This window comes from Panicum virgatum, chromosome 7K (genome assembly GCF_016808335.1).
Source record: "Panicum virgatum strain AP13 chromosome 7K, P.virgatum_v5, whole genome shotgun sequence".
Classification (NCBI taxonomy): Eukaryota; Viridiplantae; Streptophyta; class Magnoliopsida; order Poales; family Poaceae; genus Panicum; species Panicum virgatum.
The window spans coordinates 30,338,122-30,358,151 of record NC_053142.1 but is presented as its reverse complement, the minus strand read 5'-3'; the positions used below and the strand labels follow the sequence as shown (position 1 = coordinate 30,358,151).

The following is a 20,030-nucleotide window of genomic DNA, read 5'->3' as shown; positions in this document are numbered from 1 at the left end:
TTAAGAGGTTAATCCAAGTCACCCACTTATTTGAGAAATTTCTAGATCTTAGTACTTCCTCAAGGAAGTTCCAATTCACTATATCATAAGCTTTTTCATAGTCAATTTTTAAGATAATACCTGTTTTTTTTTCTTTTTGGCAATCTCATGAATAATTTCATGTGCAGCCACAACACTTTCCAAGATGTATCTGCCTTTAATGAAAGCAGATTGATTGTAGGTAATCAGTCTGTCACAAATTTTTACTAGTCTATTGTTCAGAGCTTTGCTAAAGATCTTAAAGCTGCAATTAATAAGGGCTATGGGTCTAAATTTCTTTAAGTCTGTGGCATCAGGTTCTTTTGGGATGAGGGTGAGCATAACATAGTTAAGCCTATTTATGTCCAACTCATTCTTCTCAAAAGCTCTCACCAGATCCATGAAGTCTGATTTGATGAGATCCCAAAATCTCTGATAAAATAGCAAAGGGAAGCCATCAGGGCCAGGTGCACCATCTGCATATGACCTGAAGATAGCTTCTTTAATTTCTTCTTAAGTAAAAGGAGCATCTAAAATCTCATTTTCAGTGGCAGAAACTTTATCACAGTTATCCCAGAAGTTATTATCTAAGTGGACATCTAATTTTTCCTTGGCACCAAAAAGATTTTTGTAAAAGTTGGCAGCTACTTTCAGCATCTCAATGGTTTCAGTAATCATCCCATCAGGACCTTCAATGCCCAGAATGGCTTTCTTTCTGCTTTGGTTAGCCATTGCCTAAAAGTAGGCAGTGTTTCTGTCTCCCTCTGTAATATCTCTCTCTCTCTCGAGAACGTTGTCTAGCTTTAATTTCCTCGAGTCGCCAAATATTTTCCAGATCATTCTGGATTTCATCCATTCTATCTCTGGATTTCATCCATTCTATCTTTTTCAGCTGGGCTAAGCAGGTTTTCCTCGGAGAAGATATCTAGAATATCAAACTCCTCAAGGAGCTCTCTTTTGTGTTTCGTAATCTCTCCATTCACATTCTTGGACCAGCCTTTGATTTTTCTTCTTAACAGCTTTAATTTGGTTTGCCACATATCTAGGAGATTTGCACAATGGAACTGAGTATTCCAGACTTCAGCCACCAGATTTTGAAATTCTTCTCTTTCCAGCCACCATTTTTCAAAGCGAAAAATATATGGTTTTTGACTGGGGTTGATGCCTAGTTCTACTATGATTGGAACATGGTAACTTCCAACTCTAGGGGTACCTCTGATGTTAACACCAGGGTACTGATTCTCGAAGTTGGTTGTAACAAAAACTCTATCTAGAACTGCCATTATTGGCTCCTCCTGATTGTTTGTCCATGTATAGGACCTAGTAGGATTTTTAATCTCGATCAGCCCACCAGCATTTATCCAGTTGTTGAAGGCATGAGCCCAATGGTAATTAATGTTACCATTATTCTTATTAGAGCTTTCTCTAATCAAGTTAAAATCACCACCAAACACCATAGGGCCATCCCAGGAGTCCAGGATGACATGTAGTTCATCAATGAACTCTTGTTTACCCTGCTCATAAGGAGAGCCATAGACTACTACTAATCTCCAAACAAAGCTATCACAAATGTTCTTGATTTTAACAGACACACAGGAGTAAAAGTCCCAGTTAATGACATGGAATTTGGAGGCTTTAAGGCCAACCAGGATTCCTCCTGCAGTACCAGTAGCAGGGAGGAAATTCCAAGAGAAGTTCCTACAAATATTGTTGAGGAAAGAATCATGAAAAGCTTCTTTCTTTGTTTCCAAAATTCCCACAAAATCTAACTCATTGTTAGCAATGAAATCTTTAAAACATTCATGGCTGCCTGCTTTATTCAGGCTCCTAATGTTCCAAAAGGCACCTTTCTTGAGGAATATTTGTATGTGAAGGGGGCTTAAGGCCCCTCTGGACTACCAGGGACCAAGTTTCCTTAGGGTAACTTTGGTTATCATTATGCTCTGAAGGCATAGCATTCCCCTTTAATTGAGTTTCTCCATGATTCAAATCAAGGTTTCTAGGTAAGACAGTTTCAGAGTTAGCATCTATGAAAGTGTCACATTTATCTTTTTCAGCATTTTTCAGGGCATCAATGTTTTGAAAAGCATCATGGTCATTAGTGCCCAAAGTAATCTTGACTTTACTAGAAATATCATTTAAGTAGGAATTTTCCAGCACATTAAAGGATGTACCTGGTTTTCCTTTGTGGGCAGTTTCCAAATTCTGAGTAGTCCTTAGATCCATAGCCTTCTGTAATATAGTCCTGTCATCATTAGCATGATATTTATGCATTAAATTTCTAGGAGTTGAATGAAACCATATATAGATGCATAATCCTTAAGTTCCCTTGGTCTTATATTAGTATGCGTAGGTCGATAGCACTGCCATGCTTAATAGGACTTTGTAGAAGTCGAGTGATTTTCTATCACTCGCGAGATGTAGGACCTATGCATACTTGGGGTAAGAAAGTTAGAAATAATGATGAGATGTATGAAAATGGAGACCGATGGGGAATGATATTGATGCATAGGTTATGACAACATGACAGGGTTCCTGGGTGTCTTAGCCCTGTCCGCGTCGAGTAAGGCCCATTTGTTATTGGCCCTGCTGATCGAGTTTGAACAGTACTAACCACGTACCGACAGTAGGAGTTAGTCGAACCTGATAAGCTGAGTACCTCGGTCACTTTGGTGTTTGAGTTGATACCTGCTTCTCCAATGGTGCTAGTTGGAAAACTCATGGCTGACCGTTCGTAGGTATCGGTGGGGTTAGTGGTTTTGGGTCGAGGGGCGGTTCATACATTCTGTAGTGGCCGACGGGAATTGTTGATGTGTGTGACTCGACGGGGTTGCATTCGTCGTGTGGTTAGGTTTTCCTTGCAAGGATTAAATCAGATCAATTCGCCGTCGCTCTTGGATAAGAGCACCTTGATCACCGAGTCACATCATAGTATAATGGTATGGAACATGGATTATACATGATGATGGTTATCTTGAATTGTGATTTAATGCTCTATCATATTTGCTCTAGTAGTTCTGCAAATGTAGTTGATTATTAATCTATATAGAACTTTGAGCTAAAATATTGAAAGTAAGGATTCCTTGTTATGAGCTTTCGGGCAAAACAAACCCACCAGCCAAAAGTCTTGCATATTAGGAGTCGGTTAAGTATATACATGATTAAAGTCTTGTTGAGTATTAGTATACTTAGAGTTTGTTGTTGACTCTATTTTAGGTATAGCTATTACTGGTTGAAGTTAAACATGATTCACACCGGTGGGCTCGATGTGACGTCCTCACGTCGTCGTAGTTACGGAACCATTTTATTTGTTCTCTATAAAAAATGTTCTTAGATTAGATTCTTTTCCACTGCTATTGCTTATTACACTGAATTGTAATTCAAAAGCTATTTTGTAAATATATACTAATATTGTTCTCTATTTTTGCAAAATTGTGTCATGCTGGTACTATCTACACTCATCGCCATGCGAGACATCTGATGTTCATTTCGATCAGAGATTATTCGTGGTTTATCAGAATTTACCCGACAGATTGTCATATTACACCGTTTTAAGTGCGTGGTAACTTAATTAATTATTAAAATTATAATTAGTATATTTAAGCTGGTTTAATTTGGACGGTTCTACCACATCGATATTAGCTCTTCGATTTCTATCGGAAAGAAGAAATTAAAGAACACAAGGGCTGGTGGCGCTAGACGCGACTGCTGACGCCTGACGGCACTCTGGTTGCGAATGACGAGCACCATGGCTCCATGTTTGGCGAGTGAGGACCATGGAGTTGGATAACAATGGCGCTCACCATGATAGCTCTCTTGACAAAGATCAAGATTCAAGAGCCCCGGCGCCAAGGAATATAGATTGCATCATGGGTGAGGTCTTCCATGAACTGGAACGTCAGGAAGAACCAATGTGTTAGCAACCTCCTCCATTAATGGCATAGAAGCTGCTGATTTGAGTACAATTGGAGTACAACGACCTCGAGTAAGAGGAAGGTCTCGACTTAGCAAGCAATTTGGGCAGAGGATTAGAGAACAGAGCTTGGGAAGGGGGAGAGATTCTAGACCAAGAGAGGAGGCCCAGAGGAGGAAGATGAACAATAGAAAAGGATGGGTTGTGATTCTGAATCAATTCATCGATGCCCTCAAATGCTTCTGCCGTTCCTTTTTGTATAGTTGCCAGTCAATAGCTTGTCTCGAAGGCTCAGTGGTCCATAGCCCATGCAAGAGACGGCCCAGGTTGTTGACGGCTTCTGAGGCCATCCGCAGGCGGTTTTTTTTATTTTTTTATTTTTTATTTCCGTTTTTTAAAAAATATATTTTCGATTTGAAAATTTATAGAAATATACCCCGGGCGCCCCGCTGCCGGGCGGCCGGGACCTGGCTGCCCGGCTGTCGGGCGGCAAGAGCTTATCTGCAAAAAAAGAGGAAAAAAAAAATTACGGACAGGTCCCTGGGAACCGGCCGCCCGGCAGCCCCCCATCCCTATATATGGGTGTTGGCTGCCCCTCCCCCCTCATTTGTCTTGCTAAAAATCCAGAAAAAAGAAAAGAGAGGGAGGGAGGGAGAGGAGGGGTGAGGGAGAGGCAAAGCGGCGAAGCCCTGTCGGATTTTCAAACCGGCGACTTTAGGTAACTAAAATTTTCCACATTTTATAAATAGATTATGTTGTAATTATTTTTTTGAAACAGTAGATTACCAATCAGTTCAATTATTGTTAGGAGTGATTAGTGATACATTTAGGTGCATTTACTTATAGTGATTAGCGTTGATATAGTACATTAAGTGTTAGATTTAGTATTAGAAAATACTAGAAAATTGTTAGAGAAGTATTAGAAAATAAAAAATACAAGATAATATTAGAAAATTGTAGAAAATGTTAGAAAATTATAGAAAATGTTAGAAAACTGTAGAAAATTATAGAAAATTGTAGAGAAGGTTAGAAAATTGTAGAGAATGTTAGAAAATTATAAAAAATTATAGAAACTATTTTGTTGAAACAGTAGATTAGTAATCATTTTAATTATTATTAGGACTGATTAGTGGTACATTTAGGTGTAGTTAATTGTAGTGATTAGCGTTGATATAGTATATTAGCAAGCTAATTAATTAATCTTAAAAATTGCAAGATAATATAAGAAAATTTCTAAAATGTTACAAAATATTAGAAATTATTATTAATGGTTAGAAAATCTTATAAATTATTTAGGAAATATAAGGAAATATTACAAATATTTAGATGTGTGTGATTGTATTGTATTGTTTTGATCTTTCGTGGTAGGTATGGCCGGGGTTACTCCTGCGTTGCTGGACCCAACAATAGACTTGGGTCACCGGTCCTTCCTTATGAAGGTTCAGCACCAAGAACTAAACGTGCTGCGTCCACGTCCACCTGCAGAGTTGGTTGCTGTAGACCCACGATGGGTGCCCAGGTGATATGTCGTATATTTTCTGTTTTTATCCGTTATACATTTCGTTATATAATGTATTAACATTTGAGCACTGTATGATGCAGGCTGAGCGAGGCAGGTCTTCTCACAGTGGCTCGTCTTGCTGAGAGTGCTTTGGTGAAGCTAGACAGGTCTCTACTTTCAGCTCGCGTTGACAGATGGAGACCTGAGACACACACGTTCCACCTCCCTTGTGGGGAGATGGCACCGACCTTGCAGGACGTTGCGATGCTGCTTGGTCTTCCTATCACCGGAGACGCTGTCGGGCCCCGCGTGGTACCTTCTACGTGGCTGGAGGATCTTGAGGAACGTTTTGCAGGTGTTGCCACCACGATTGATCCTGAAGATTTCAATGAGCACCCACAGTCGAAAGGCCCTTCCAAGTCATGGCTCCTACAGTTTCAGGTACAATTTCGTACAAAACAATGTGTTGATGTATTTTATGGCTTTGAAATAACTCATGTGTTTCTTATTCTCAATGTTCGTACTTCATTGCAGCCGGATCTGTTGGCAGCCCATGCTGATGACTAAAGCGTGACTAGATCACTCGAGGCATACCTGCTGTGGTTATTTGGGTACATCCTGTTCAACAACTCACACGGGCACTGTGTGGATAGGGTGCTTCTGCTATACGCACAGGAGATCACCGATGCAGATGAGGATGCCATACCCTTATATAGTTGGGGTTCAGCGGCTCTTGCATGCACATATCGTGGACTCTGCAAGGCATCACGACAGAATGATAGGAATGCTGTTCTAACGGGGTGCCCATTTCTGCTACAGTTTTGGTCTTACGAGAGGATTGCTATCGGTCGTCCCATGATTGACTAGTCACCGTACACGCCGGATATGTACGGTGACATGGAGAACGACAGACCCACCATGGGGACTCTCTGATACTCTCGATAGGTGTGGACCCCATAAAAATTTATATTCTTTGCGTGCTATGGTCATACATTGTTCCCTCAATACCTTTCTTATGGACACATAATTTTTATTTTTGCAGAAAACATGGGCACATGTACAGACCCGGCGGTCTTATCCTGGGTTTGTTGCCGAATTTGATCGATTGACCCCAGAAGACATTGTGTGGGAGCCATACAGTCCTTCGGCTATAGCCGCACGTGCACCGCTTGGGATATCTTCAGTGTGCACACAAGACCAGGTCCTATGGATGACTACTGCAGCTTTGGTGTATGACGTTGCAGTTGAGGCCCACTGCCCGGATAGAGTCATGAGGCAGTTCGGTCGACGCCAGTCTTTCCCTGTGTCTTCAGCGTTGGATCGTGTTCAGCGCCACGATCATAGGTAACAAAAATGTATGAGCACCCATGCACTAATAACGTGAAACTAATTTCTATTTAATGTGCAGTTTATCAAGGGAGGGGCATCCTTTCTCGACAATGTGGGTCACTAGATTACAACCATGGGTGGCTGCGTGGGATGATGCAGACGAGCAGTTGGCTGAGGATACCGGTCCACACACTGAGCCTTCGTTTCGGGCGTACCTGACCTGGTACGAACCGATGACTCGTTGCCGTTTGACGTATGTTGACATGTATCCACAGCCGCATGTTGCGACTTCACAGGATCGCTATGCACGACACAGGGATGAGGCATTAGCTGGGGCGGTGAGTAAATGTTGACGGCATTTTCGATCTTTTAATATTTGTATACTAAGTTTTTTTGGTTACAGTTCGAGGCATGCAGGCTGCTTGAATTAGATTGCTCACTGAATGTAATGAGGATTCATGGCGGGTCTACGATGAGCGTGCCGGCACAACTCGAGGCCTGGACCACTCAACGTGATAGAGCCCGAGGTATGCTTTAGGCCTTTGGTACGCGGATGGAGTACGAGGATTTCTACGGATTGTCGCAAGCGTCGACATCGGTTCCTTGTGGTCCCGCATGTCAGCAGCCTCCCTAATACCATCGACAGGCAGAAGGTATGGTGTGATATTTACCGATCAGTATGTTTATATGCATTATTTAAATACGACTCCACACAGGGTACGGGTACCCCGGTTCTCAGCCCTATGGAGGGCCAGGTGCCTCGCAAGGGGCTCCATTTCATGGAACCCAGATTACCTCTATGCCACATGCTGGAGGGACTTTAGGTAAATATGTGGTGCATAATTTTATTTGCTTATGTTTTATGGTCGAAGGCTCATACGTTATTATTTATACTCAGGATCACAATAGTTCACCAGAGCGGGGCCGTCTTCGTATCACCCTATGCCGTCACCAGGAGGATATGAAGGAGTTTCTTCCTATCCACCACCACCACCTCCTCCAACACAGGGTACATACAATAATTTATACGGAATTGCATTCACCTTTTGAATGTTACTTAATTTTTTTTGTGATCTGTAGGGTGGTCTGAAGACAACGCCGCGGCCTCCTTGGACGAGTTTACACGGTTGTTTGCTAATCCTGCCCAGGACGATGATTCCAGCTTGCATACATCTCTGGCTCAGTTACGCCGTCCTGCCAGAAACATGGGGCCACCGAAACGTCATAGCTACCCTACAGATCACGTACACACACAACGTAAGAGAGGTCAGAATGGTAGGGGTCGTTAGTTGTTTGCACTTGTTTCTCCGGCGGCATTATGGACTGTTTCGACTGTTCGGATTATGATTGTTTATGATTGTGGTAGTTTACTTGTCATTTGTTTCTATAGATATTATTGATGTGAACTTGTTATGTTTGTGGGTTCCATAATGCTCGTGAAATAAGGGAATCTCTTGCGAATTTTTTCCGTGATTTAATGAAGGACAAGTTAGTTGCGGGAGGAGTTAGCGGCCGAGATCCCGCCGACGATGATGACGACTACCGCATACAGAGTAAACTTCGTGACACGCTCGTATAACTCAAAATAGGGACCATAGTGTATCTATCTGCGAGTACGAGATCACAGGTTGCCACTGCTCAGCATGGCGATCACGGGTTTCGCATATGTCACATTGTTTGCCCAGAAAAACGTGACAAAAGACGACAGCCCAATAGTAGTGCCCTTTCACAATTTCAAAAAGATGTGACAACACGGCAACCACACCAGCTCACATTCAAAGCAGTCTCTCGGGCGAGGACGGTGGAACTGTCATTCTACAGCGAAGGTCTGTGGCGTGTAGTGGGGAAGGCGGCATCTAGCCACGATCGACCGAGCGGTAGCGATGCAGTGCTGTGAGTCTGCATGCACTTAGATGCTCTGCATGCACAGAGATGCATCGAGTAGTCAGTTCGATAATTGAATCTAGCCTTTTCAGTGTTCGGTCAGCTAGCCTTCACTGTGTTGTCATGTAGGCTTTTCAGGTCTATTTACACTCCACACTCCGGGTATCAGACCTTTGTGCGCCTATAAATACTCCGAAGTTTGTGAACTCCCAGCAGCACTCAAACAACAAAGCTCATTGTATACCCAATGTCTGGAGGTGGGTCTAGCGGGAAGAATTACTACGGTTTTGGGAAAGGAAAAGGGGGAAGAAAGGGAGACCCCATAATATGGGAGGGGACTCTTGGAACTGATTCCTTTCCGGAACCAGTGTTTGAGTTTCCGCCACAGCACAAGAATGAATTTACCAATGAAACTCCTCTACGACAATACGATAACCGTAGAGAATCGTGGCAAAAATGCAGACATGGTGAGGACTGCTTACCCACACGCATGGGTAATACTCGGTTGTTTTATTTCTTTATCTTCGTTGAGATACCTTACATGAAATTTATTTTGCAGTCTTCAGATGGTCCAGAAAACTGTGGTTTTACCAGATGGGTCGATCCTGCACCAATTGATTTATTTTAGGAATTCATCTAGTACCTCCAGATAAAGATCTTTGATCTGGAATGCAAGGTAAACCATTACGAGGAATTGAGCGAGGGTAACAAAGACGACAAAGATGATGATACTAGCAATGCTGCCGCTTCACAGGATGAACCATGCACTATTCATTACTGCAACTGCCCTTGTCACAAGAAGAAGGGCCCCGCCCCTCTGGCACCACCGCCTGCACCACCTGCAATGGGTGGATACTGCGGAGAAGGCTAAACGCAGTTTGCTACGTGGGGGTACGGCTACTAGGACTACCTATTGCTAGTCACATGCTGCATCGTTGTGTTTGTTGTGTTTTTCTAAATTACCTAAGACATGTTAGCTTAGTTCAGAATCTATTTACCGTAGTTGCAACGGGTTCTGCCATGCCACTGCATGTCTGATGTGTGTTTCATTAACGTTGTATTATGATGTAATTACTATGGTTTATATTGTATAATGCAGTTTTTAGTTCTTAATTCTTATCGTTATATTTGATATGTGGTTCACAGTATTCTAGTCTCCTGAAAATATCCGAAAATATTAAAGGCAAGTTCGAAGATTCACTAGATTGCTTGTGCGTGCGTGGCACCTCGGCGCCGTGATCTGTGGCGCCAAGACATGTTATCTCGGCGCCACATATTACAGCGCCCACCCCAGGGTCTATTTCTACAAAAAATTACAAAAAGGGTACATATGTGAAATTATTTCGCGAAAAGGGCTAAATTGCAAAAAAAAATACAGGCCGCCCCGCAGCCGGGCGGCCTGGGAGGCCGGCCGCCCAGCTGCCGGGCGGCCGGTTCCCAGGGATTTGTCTGCAATTTGTTTTCGTCTTTTTTTTTCAGGTAAACCCCTGCCGCCCGGCAGCCGGGCGGCCAGGTCTCGGCCGTCCGGCAGCGGGGCGGCCGGGTATATTTCTGTAAATTTCCAAATCGAAAATATATTTTTGTAAAAAACGGAAATAAAAAATAAAAAAATAAAAAAACCGCCCATCCGCAGTGAGGCAAAGGAAATAGCTAGCGAGTTGGACGGAGAGAGAAGCAAAATAGTTTATTCTTTTTTTACCTTCTGGCCCCCTGTTCTCACGGGTACGCGTGAAATGGCGTGCCATTGTGTCAGGCGACGTCGCCGGCTCAGGACTGATTTGCTCGTCGCTGGCTGCTTGGCTCCCTCCTCTCTCTCGATTTGCTCGTCGCTGGCTGCTTGGCTCCCTCCTCTCTCCGTCTTCCACGTGGACCTGAGCCGGCGACGTCGCCTGCCGTTGCGGACGCCCTGACACAATGGCATATGCAGTAGTCAGTAGACCTTGATCACGTTTGCGTGCGGTGCTCCGTGCTCAGCAATTGGCCATGCATGTTCATGAATTTATTAGTCCCTCCAGGCCGCGCCGGAGCCAGAGTGCATGCCGCGCACGCGGTGGCCGGAGGTTCGGAGCTAATCGCGTCCGTGGCTTTCACAACACGTCGTCGTGGTCAACGAGGTGACGCGACGTCGATTGCTTCCATTCCGAGCACCATCGTGTGGTGGAAGCCGAGGTCGGCCAAGGGTCGTGATGGAGGCCGTCGCATGCTGGGGACCTATACAGAATTTCTAAACGTTACTCGAGTAAAAACTCATTTTTGTCATCAGTCGATTTTTTGTGTGTTGAGTGTTCTTTTTTCCAGCCCACGAAGCGCGCACTCATGGCCAGCTGTATGCGTAGACACAGCCCAAGCTCCGTGTCTGGATTTTTCCTACCAGGAGATCGAGACCACTGGCCAGCTCATCCCAATTAAACAGGTTTTTTTTTCGCGACCGTGCCGGAGCATATATTTTATTAAGAAAAAAAATAATTTACAAATATTTCTTACAGTAGGCTAAACAGAAAAAAGGCCAGAAAAACAAACGGCCGGCAAACTAGCTAAACAAAGACCACATACGGGAGGCAAAGCATCCGCCAGCACAACGACGGCAAAGCATCCGTCGTAGTAGTCGCAGCTCCAACGAATATGGTGATGATGTGTCAATAGAGCACAGGTAGGCGATACAGATGAAGACGACCACCCACGGCAAGCCGTAAAGAAATCAGACTGCCAGCCGTATGAGTATGAAGGAATCCCAAGATGATGCCCCCAACAGGGATATGATGTACCAGGCGCCATCATCGCCAATCCGATGCATCGGACATGGTTTTCACCAGGGATTCATCCCGAAGCCAAGGGCCGTCAAGAGCTGAACATGAAGCACCGCAGCCGTGCCTGGGAACACGCCAATCCGGGAGGAGGGGGGCACCGAGCTGGGCCGGCCAAGGAGGCATGAAGGTGTCCCGTGACGACGCCCCCAGCAGGGACATGACGCATTGGGCGCCATTGTCGCCGGTCTGGAATACCGAACATGGTTTTCACTGTGGAACAACCTTCCTGCCCGGGACCACAGAGGCCAGGTCGACCCAGCGTGGCGGACGCCACCAGGACCTGTCGGCGGCCACCACCCCCAGAGACCACCAGGCCAGGGGAACGCAGATCCGGGCCAGAGACGACCAGATTCGTAGCTGAGCCGTCGACGTCGCCGACGCAGCCGCCGATGTTGAAGTTGCGCGCGAAGCAGAGCGGGCCGAATTGGCACGCGCGCTGGCGCGCAGCGCCCGCTTGCCCCGCCACCGCAGGCGCCGCACTAGCCGCGTGAGCCCGAGCCCGTGGTCCCCGCCGACGTCGCAGCACCGCCGCCGGCCGGGCGAGCTACCGAGCCGGCACGGCGCCGGCGCAACCGGTGCGCCCCCGGGAACTTCCAGGTGCGGTGGCGCCCCTACCATCGACCAGAGGGCTCCCCCGGCAAGGGGAACGCATATCCGGGGCTGGAATCCAGCGGATCACGATGAGCCGGCGACCTAGGGTTGGGAGGGGGCGAGTGGCGTGGGAGTGAGCGGGAGGGAGAGAGAGAGGGGGAGCGCGATGCGGGGGCTGGCTTCAGCACCGCCGCCGCCGGCCGCCAGCGACAGCGGCTGCCGAAGCTGGGGAGGCGGGGGGTCGGGGTGGTGCGTGGTGTCGCCCCCCGAGCCGCCAGGGAGGGCGACGTGGGGGTCAGGGCTCGACGATTTCCAATTAAACGGGTTTAAACGGGTCCTCTTGTTTTTTATCTATTAAAGTTACAGTTTCAAATTGCTTCGTCTTTACTTGTTACCACACTGTCTTATCCAGATCAGTTGTTTGATTTTCATAATTCCTAACTGGCTACCTATCACCCCGAGTAAAAGTATGCTATGTGCTGCATCAGTTGATTTTTTTTTATCCCTTTTGCGGCCGTTCTATCGATTTCCGCATCCCAGCTTTTGTCACTACACTAAGTGCACTAATGGCGGTGCGCGGAGAGGCCCGCACAGTTGTTTACGACACACCACTCGGTCTTTTCTCCATGGACTCCGTAAGAACATAACAATCGAGTCATTTCAAGAAAGATACAGACACACAAAAATATGCACTTTAGATTTATTAGATCTAAAAAAATGTTTTCAACAAGCATGTTTCTTGTAACCTATTCCAGGTGATAGTGTGGAATTTTGTATATTTTACTTTTTGATTTGATTTATCGTTAAGTACTTGTCTTTGGTGCAATGTAATATATTGTTTTCTTTGTTTTACTTTTTACGTATGACGTAATTTCTCTAGATCAAAATCATTTTGGTTTTACTGTTGTGCGAGGTGAAATGCATGAATTTCTTGTCTTGTTAAGATCAAATTAAAAGGCTGCAATCCCTTTGTCTGATATAAAACTATAAAAATAATTTTATGTTCTTGTAATATTAATCTATTCTTACGAACCGAGCGTAGCAACCTACCAGAGTTTCTTGTGGTAGAACCTACCAACCTAAATATTCATATTTTTTGAAAATATTATGGACATAATGGCGTTATTATTTTATTAGTAGACAACGTATCCGTCAACAACGAGACTCCTGTGGTGAGTGTGCATGCGCATATGTGACCATTCGTGTTCGTACAAATAATTTTAATCTTTTTTTGTTAACGGGTCTATTTCCTTTTAATGGTTAACATGGGCGTCTACTTTTTATTTGGTAGTTTTGTTGATTTTAATATTCTAGTTGTTCGCATTTTGCAGTGTGTTATTTTTTTGCCACATCAAATTAGTGTAATTTATAATGTTGAGTATGTCCAAGTTATGTTTAGTATTGTCAATTTTAATTTTGTATGTTTTTAAACTCATGTTCTGTCCGTGTCATGTCTGTTTGCAATCTTCTAGGAAAAATAAACCTTCTAATTTGTAGGTGACAGATTTGTTGTTTATTTATGGTTTTTTTTTGAGAAACTGGGCTTGTATTTCATATAAAGATTTTGGTGGTTACAACCCAAAAGATACAAGAACACCCTTGAACAGAAATACAATTACATCATGGTCCTTGTAAACTCTCGGTCTTCCTCGCCATCAGCGGCTGGAGCACCCTACCTGAAGCCGACCTCCTCTTCGGCGAAGCAACACAGATTTTTGTCGCCGTCTTGTGCAGCATGTCGAACCCGACTTGCTTTGTAAACGATGAACGACCCGGCAAGAAAGCATCGTCGGATACTGAGGGATCTGACACCACATGAATCAGAACCTCCAGACCACCGGACGACGACGAACCCAGAGGGGGAACAAAACCACCATGGAAGGTGGGACTGAGATCCCAACCCGGCTTCTCAGCAAGTTGGTAGGCAAGTCTCCCCACCGGCACCGGTAACCCTACACCACCGGGAGGAGCAGACCTCGCAGAAGGACCGAAGCTCGCGCCTCCAAAGACACCAATGCCGAAATCCGTCTGGAGGAGACCTAACCTCCTTCAATCCTCTCCAGAGACGACGCCGTCGCTGCCACCATCGCCGGAGAAGCGAAGAGGAACAGCTAACCCTAACCGGTGATATAAAAGTCGCCGGCGGGACCTACTGAGCTTCCCATGGAGCACAACCACCCTGGAAGCAATTATTAACACTAACCTCCATGATTCGTCGCCAATGTCACCGTCAAGGATGCCAACGCCCGTTGCTAGCACCCCCACCAGTGGCAACGCCGACGCCATCACGGGGAAGGAAAAGAACTAGTGCGCAACTCATCGCCGCCACCGGAAAGACCGATCCGCCGCCGATTCGTCAGAATCCCCTCCACCTCCGACGCCGGCGAGGGTGCCAGAGGTGAGGAGCGATCGAATCGGCGGCGGAGATGAGAAATCGCCCTGGAGTCGCCGCTGGGAACTGTAGCAAGGAAAGAAGACTCGAGAGATCTACGCACCGGCAATCTCGTTTATTTATGGGTGGACCCTTTTTACTCAACTGTTTTCGGCCCACGTTTTTCAGCCGATTCCCCCTTTGCGGGTCAGATGGGAAATTCGATTGATTTTTGTTTCCCTGTCACTCAAATTTGGATAAACTGCCAATGCTGTCCAGTCCTATTAGTTTAAAAAATTGGCTGATAGCATGTTGATTTTTACTCGATTGTTATGTAGTCAGTCCCCATCATCTATGCTGCAAATCATAAATCCATCGTCTAAAAAAGTATAGGCTCCGATGGGGGTGAATCGGCCCAGTACAGAAATCATGGTTCTGACACACTAGCTGGGCCGCCTATCCTGATTACAGAAAGGAAAAAGTCCTATTTATCTTCCTAAATTATAGGTCGAGTTTACTTTTTCACCTTAAACTCGAAAACCGGATATTTTGCCTCCTCGAACTCGTGAAACCGGACATATGACCTCCCTGGGTGTTGTTTCCTAGTGGTTTTCCTAATTTTGTTTTATGTTTATTTTGAATAAATCTTTGAAAAATCATAGTAAATAGCAAAAAAATCATAAAATAGAAAATCAAATTTTATTGGACTCCACATGAGTAGGTCTATGCATTAAAAATATGATATGATAAAATTTAATAAAAAAATTATTTTTAATTTTAGATATATATATATATTTACTATTGATTCATATCTACATTTTGTGTGGTCCAATTATGGTGAAATTTTTATGGTGCTATAATAACTAAATTATTGAACTATAGTAAAAATTTATACTCATTGGATCATCTATGTCTGAGTTATAAATTCAGGAGTTTAATTCCAAACTATACCAGACTCTTCAGATTGTTAAGAATAAATGATCCAATGACCATGATTTTTTTACTGAAGCTTAATAATATAATTATTAGCTCAACATAAAAAATTCACCATAATTTGACAAAGGAAGATGTTTATATGAATTAATTATAGGAAATTATATATTTAAAATTAAAAATACATTTTTTACTAAGTTATATCTTATAATATGTTAAATGCATAGATCTAATCTTGTGGAGTCCAAAAAAATTTAGTTTTCCATTTTATGATTTTCTTGTGATTTATTATGATTTTTCAAAGATTAATCCAAAATAAATATAAAAGAAAAAGAGGAAAACCACTAAGAAAACCACTCAGAAAGGTCTTATTTCCGGTTTTGCAAGTTCGAGGAGGCAAAATATCCGGTTTTCAAGTTTAAGGTGGAAATGTAAACTCGGTCTATAGTTCAGGGAGGTAAATAGGACTTTTTCCTTACGGAAATGCGCCGCTAGCGACCTATCATCCAGCAGGCAGATGGCCGTGGGATTAACATGCATGGTTAATTTGTTTGCCATCCCGAAGCTGACACGCATCTTTTTATTATTGTTTTTTCTTTTCTTTCTTCTATTTTTTTCTAGGTTCTAATTTTTCCATTTTTCTTTTTTCTTTCCATTTTATTTTTTTATTTTTTTCCTTTGTATATACTAACTTGTTAGCCATGTCATTTTATCTTCTTTTAGTTGAACACAGCAGCTCATGTGGTGGCCGATAATGGGATTTTCGTTACTAACTTTGTGGACCCAACACAACCTGCTCGGTTACTGCAGGGTTGCTTCCTAATATTTCTGCTAGCGGACTAGTGAGTAGCAAGAAGGGCAGAGAGAGATTTTTTTTATAGAAAGGGTTCGATTTCATTGATTACAAGGCTATTACACCCCTGAGTAAAAGGGAAAATAAGTCCTTCATCGGAGCACCCACTACGTGTCGCCGCTGCCGAGCGTCGTTGCCGCAGTCCGGTCCTACTCCACCTCCCGCAGTGAAGAAGGAAAACCAGAATCCCGGGCAACTTCAAATTTCAAGCCCATGAGTAACACGCGGAAAGTGTGCTTCTTGTCCGTTGAACGTCCCGGGCAATCACTGTGTACACCTGAATCTGACACAGTAACACCGGTCGCTTCACCGGCCAACTCCAGCCAACAAGCAGCGAACCCGTGAGAGCAACAAAAGGCCACCAGCCCATACACACGAGCAGATGGTAAACTAACCTCACAAGGTAGCCGCAGACTACGGATCCACCTTGGAGGGACCTAACAATCGTCCAGCCTTCAGCGACCATGTTTTTGGTAATGAAGCTGGCATCTCTACTGATGTCACGGGCACAGCCAGCAAAGATGGGTGTGTTTAGTTTCCTCTCCAATTTTTTTTTGAAAGAGAATCTTGCTTTCTAGAAGTATTAAATAAAATATATTTACAAAACTCTTTGTACGGATGTGTTGTAAATCGCGAGATGAATGTAATGAGCATAATTAATTCATAATTAATAGATGGTTACTGTAGTATCACTATTGCAAATTATAAATTAAGTAGGCTCATTAGATTCGTCTCGCGATTTACAACTTATTTGTGTAAAAAAATTTATAAACAGATTTTATTTAATACTTCTAAATAGCAAGATTCTCTTTGATGTGACGATCCGTAAAATTTTTAGGGAGGGAACTAAACACACCCATATGCACAGAGGAATCGAGTACTAACGCAAAAGAAAGCAACAAAAAAACCTCGTCGATGCCGAAACCTCCGCATAAAACGCCGGACTCACGCACCGGACACCACTCGAGCACCACCAGACTCCATTCACCGCCGACATCACCGCCATCCAAAGAGCCATGGAGGAAACAAAAAACTCCCAGCAAAACACTCACAGGAAGGAAATCCAACCCTAAACCTAACCTATTAGTAGGGGATATAGACATCCTCCACTGGATCCACGCTTCCCCCAGCTCTCCAGCGACACAAAGGCCGCCGGAGGACAAGGGAAGAAGGTGGATCTAGCAGGGGAACGTAAAGTCGCCTAGAAATCGCCCAGTCGCTATTGTTGGGAAGAGTCTGGAAAGAAGAAGAGCTCTCTGCCAAACTCTTTGTTCTATACATTCATACAACTAGGCTTTTGTGTACAATTCTCTGTCCCATAATTTTGTATAGTTTATTCTAGATATACTGACTTTTGCTCCTTGAATTTATAGAGTCTATTTTTATATATCTCAATCTCTATCTCTACTTTTTCTAAAGCAAGTAATGATTCCAATCAAAATTCTAATCGAAACCGAACAAATCAACCGAAATCCCAATCGGAACTCGCACTACAACACAAAACATTTGTAGGAGCGGTCAAAATAGGATTTTTAGGAACGGACGCCAGGCCCGTTGCTGCTTTTTGTAGCTAAAAATGACATTTGCAGCGACGGGTAACATACCCACCTCTGAAAATCTATTTCTAGGAGGGATCACGCCCTTATCTGCTCTTAAAGATCCATTTTCAGGGGCGGATGACGCGGTTACCTACCCCTAAAAATTGATTTGCAGGGGCGACGACAGCACGACACGCCACTACAAATAGGAAAGAAAACAAAAAAAATCCGCCGGCCTCGCGGCCACCGCTGCGCCCTCGCCACGGCCACCGCACCACCCCAGCGGGGGTCGTGCTTGCCGCCATGCGCCCGCGGGAGGACAAGGTCGAGGAGGCCCGCGCCACGCCGGCCGAGGTCGTGCCCGCCGCTGCACCCCCGCCGTGGCCGCCCACGACCTCGCGCGCTGCAGGCCGCCACGCCCCCCGCTTGCGTCCGTGCGTCGCTGGCCGCCGCGCGCGCGTCCGCACACCACTGGCCGCCGCGCGCGCGTCCGCGCGCCCTTGCCCTATGCTCGCCACCACAGCCTCCGCGGCATGCCCGCCCTATGCTCGCCGGATCTGAAGAGAGATGAGGGAGAAGGTGAGAGAGAGAGGATAAGACGAGAGGGAGAAGGTGAGAGAGAGTACGGCCGGCGCGCCCGGCGTCCGCGCCCCGCCGCACCCACGTCCCCGCCCCGGAGGCTGCCTCGCCCTGCCGATGCCGCGGGAGGATGCCGCACCCGCGTCCCTGCCCCGCTCCGCCGGCGGCGCGGGAGGCCGCCTCGCCCCGTCGGTACCGCGGGAGGCCGTCGCGCCCAAGTCACCGGCGCCGCAGGAGGCCAGGCGAGAGAGAGAGAGAGAGAGAGAGAGAGAGAGAGAGAGAGAGAGAGAGAGAGAGAGAGAGAGAGAGAGAGAGAGAGAGAGAGAGAAGTGTGAGATGAGGGAGGATAAGGCGATCTCCAACGGTTCCCTGGGAACCGCCCCCACCCTACGTAGGGGGAGCTTTGGGGGGAATTTCCCTCCATCGGTTCCCCCCAAAGCTCCCCTTATATATGGGGAGAGTTGAAACTCCCCCCATATTTAGGGTGGGTTTGAACTCCCCCTATATTCTAATCACACAGTTTCTTCACGATATCGGGGTGGCGTGGCGAGGGGTTAAGGGCTCCAGCGCGAGGGGTAGAGCGGTGGGGAGCTTCGACACGACGCGTGGAAGCCAGCGCGAAGCAGGTGGTGGCTCTGGGGCGGCCCAGAGCGGCGGGCGGCGCGGCAGTGCGCCGGCAGCAGAGCAAGCAGAGGAGTAGGCCTGAGGTGGAAGAAAATGGACTGCTTTGCAATTTCTGAAATTTCCTGGGACCCAACTGTAAAACAGATATAACTTTTAAAATAGGGCTCAAATGAAAAAGTACCCAACATGAAAGTTGTTCAACTTTTCAAGATCTACAACTTTGATGTTGTGAAAAAAATTATTTGATCAAAGATTCAAGAGATAATTTTGAAAACATAAGAGGGATTTTGAATTCCAGGAATTTTGTCTTTTTCAATGCAATTTCACTTTAAACTTAGGCTGAATTGAAAAGTTTCCTGTCATGTAATGATGACACTACATTTTGCAAAAATACCCTCCACAAAAGCTATAATTTCACAACCTATTCAAACATAACTATAAAAAGGACCTTGCATAAAATCATAATTACACATATAACCTTTATATTTACAAAAAGATCATTTTTCAAGCAATTCAAGCACTTGATGCATACAATAGATACACAACTACTGTGCAGACACCTAGGGTGTCACAGACCTCTCCTAGGTGCTTTAAGAACCGGCGGCGAAGACAAGTAATATTTAATTTTTTCAAATGCCTCTTGCTGTTTTGCCCCCCCCCCCAAGTAAATTCAGCCTCTTTCTTTAACTGAAGAATAGGAGTAAAAGCATCGATCTTTCCAGAAACTTCTCAAATAATTTACCTTGCCTAGAAACTTTTGCATGTCCTTCTTGCAAGTAGGAGCCTCAACCTTCTTCATGGCTTCAATTCTTTTAGGATCAATCTCTATGCCCTTCTCATGAATAATGAAACCAAGAAACTTTCCAGCCGATACTCCAGCAGCACATTTGAGTGGATTCATCTTTAAACCATACTGACGCATCCTTTCAAGAGCAAGTTTTAAATCAGCTAAATGATGATCTAACCCGGCTGATTTAATAACAATATCATCAATATACACTTCCAAGATAACACCAAGCAAATCATGAAAGATCAAATTCATAGCTCTTTGATACGTTGCATCGGCATTCTTCAAACAAAAAGTCATAA

General features: G+C 44.9%; 1 long non-coding RNA gene across 1 annotated transcript; it reads left to right on the top strand.

Annotated features, from left to right (window-relative positions):
* The first annotated feature begins 5,994 nt into the window (after nucleotides 1-5,994).
* Nucleotides 5,995-7,322, top strand: LOC120643010. Its single transcript, XR_005662831.1, has 4 exons — nucleotides 5,995-6,377; nucleotides 6,475-6,984; nucleotides 7,058-7,099; nucleotides 7,165-7,322. It is a non-coding gene; the product is annotated as an uncharacterized LOC120643010 (long non-coding RNA).
* The last annotated feature ends 12,708 nt before the right edge of the window (nucleotides 7,323-20,030 follow it).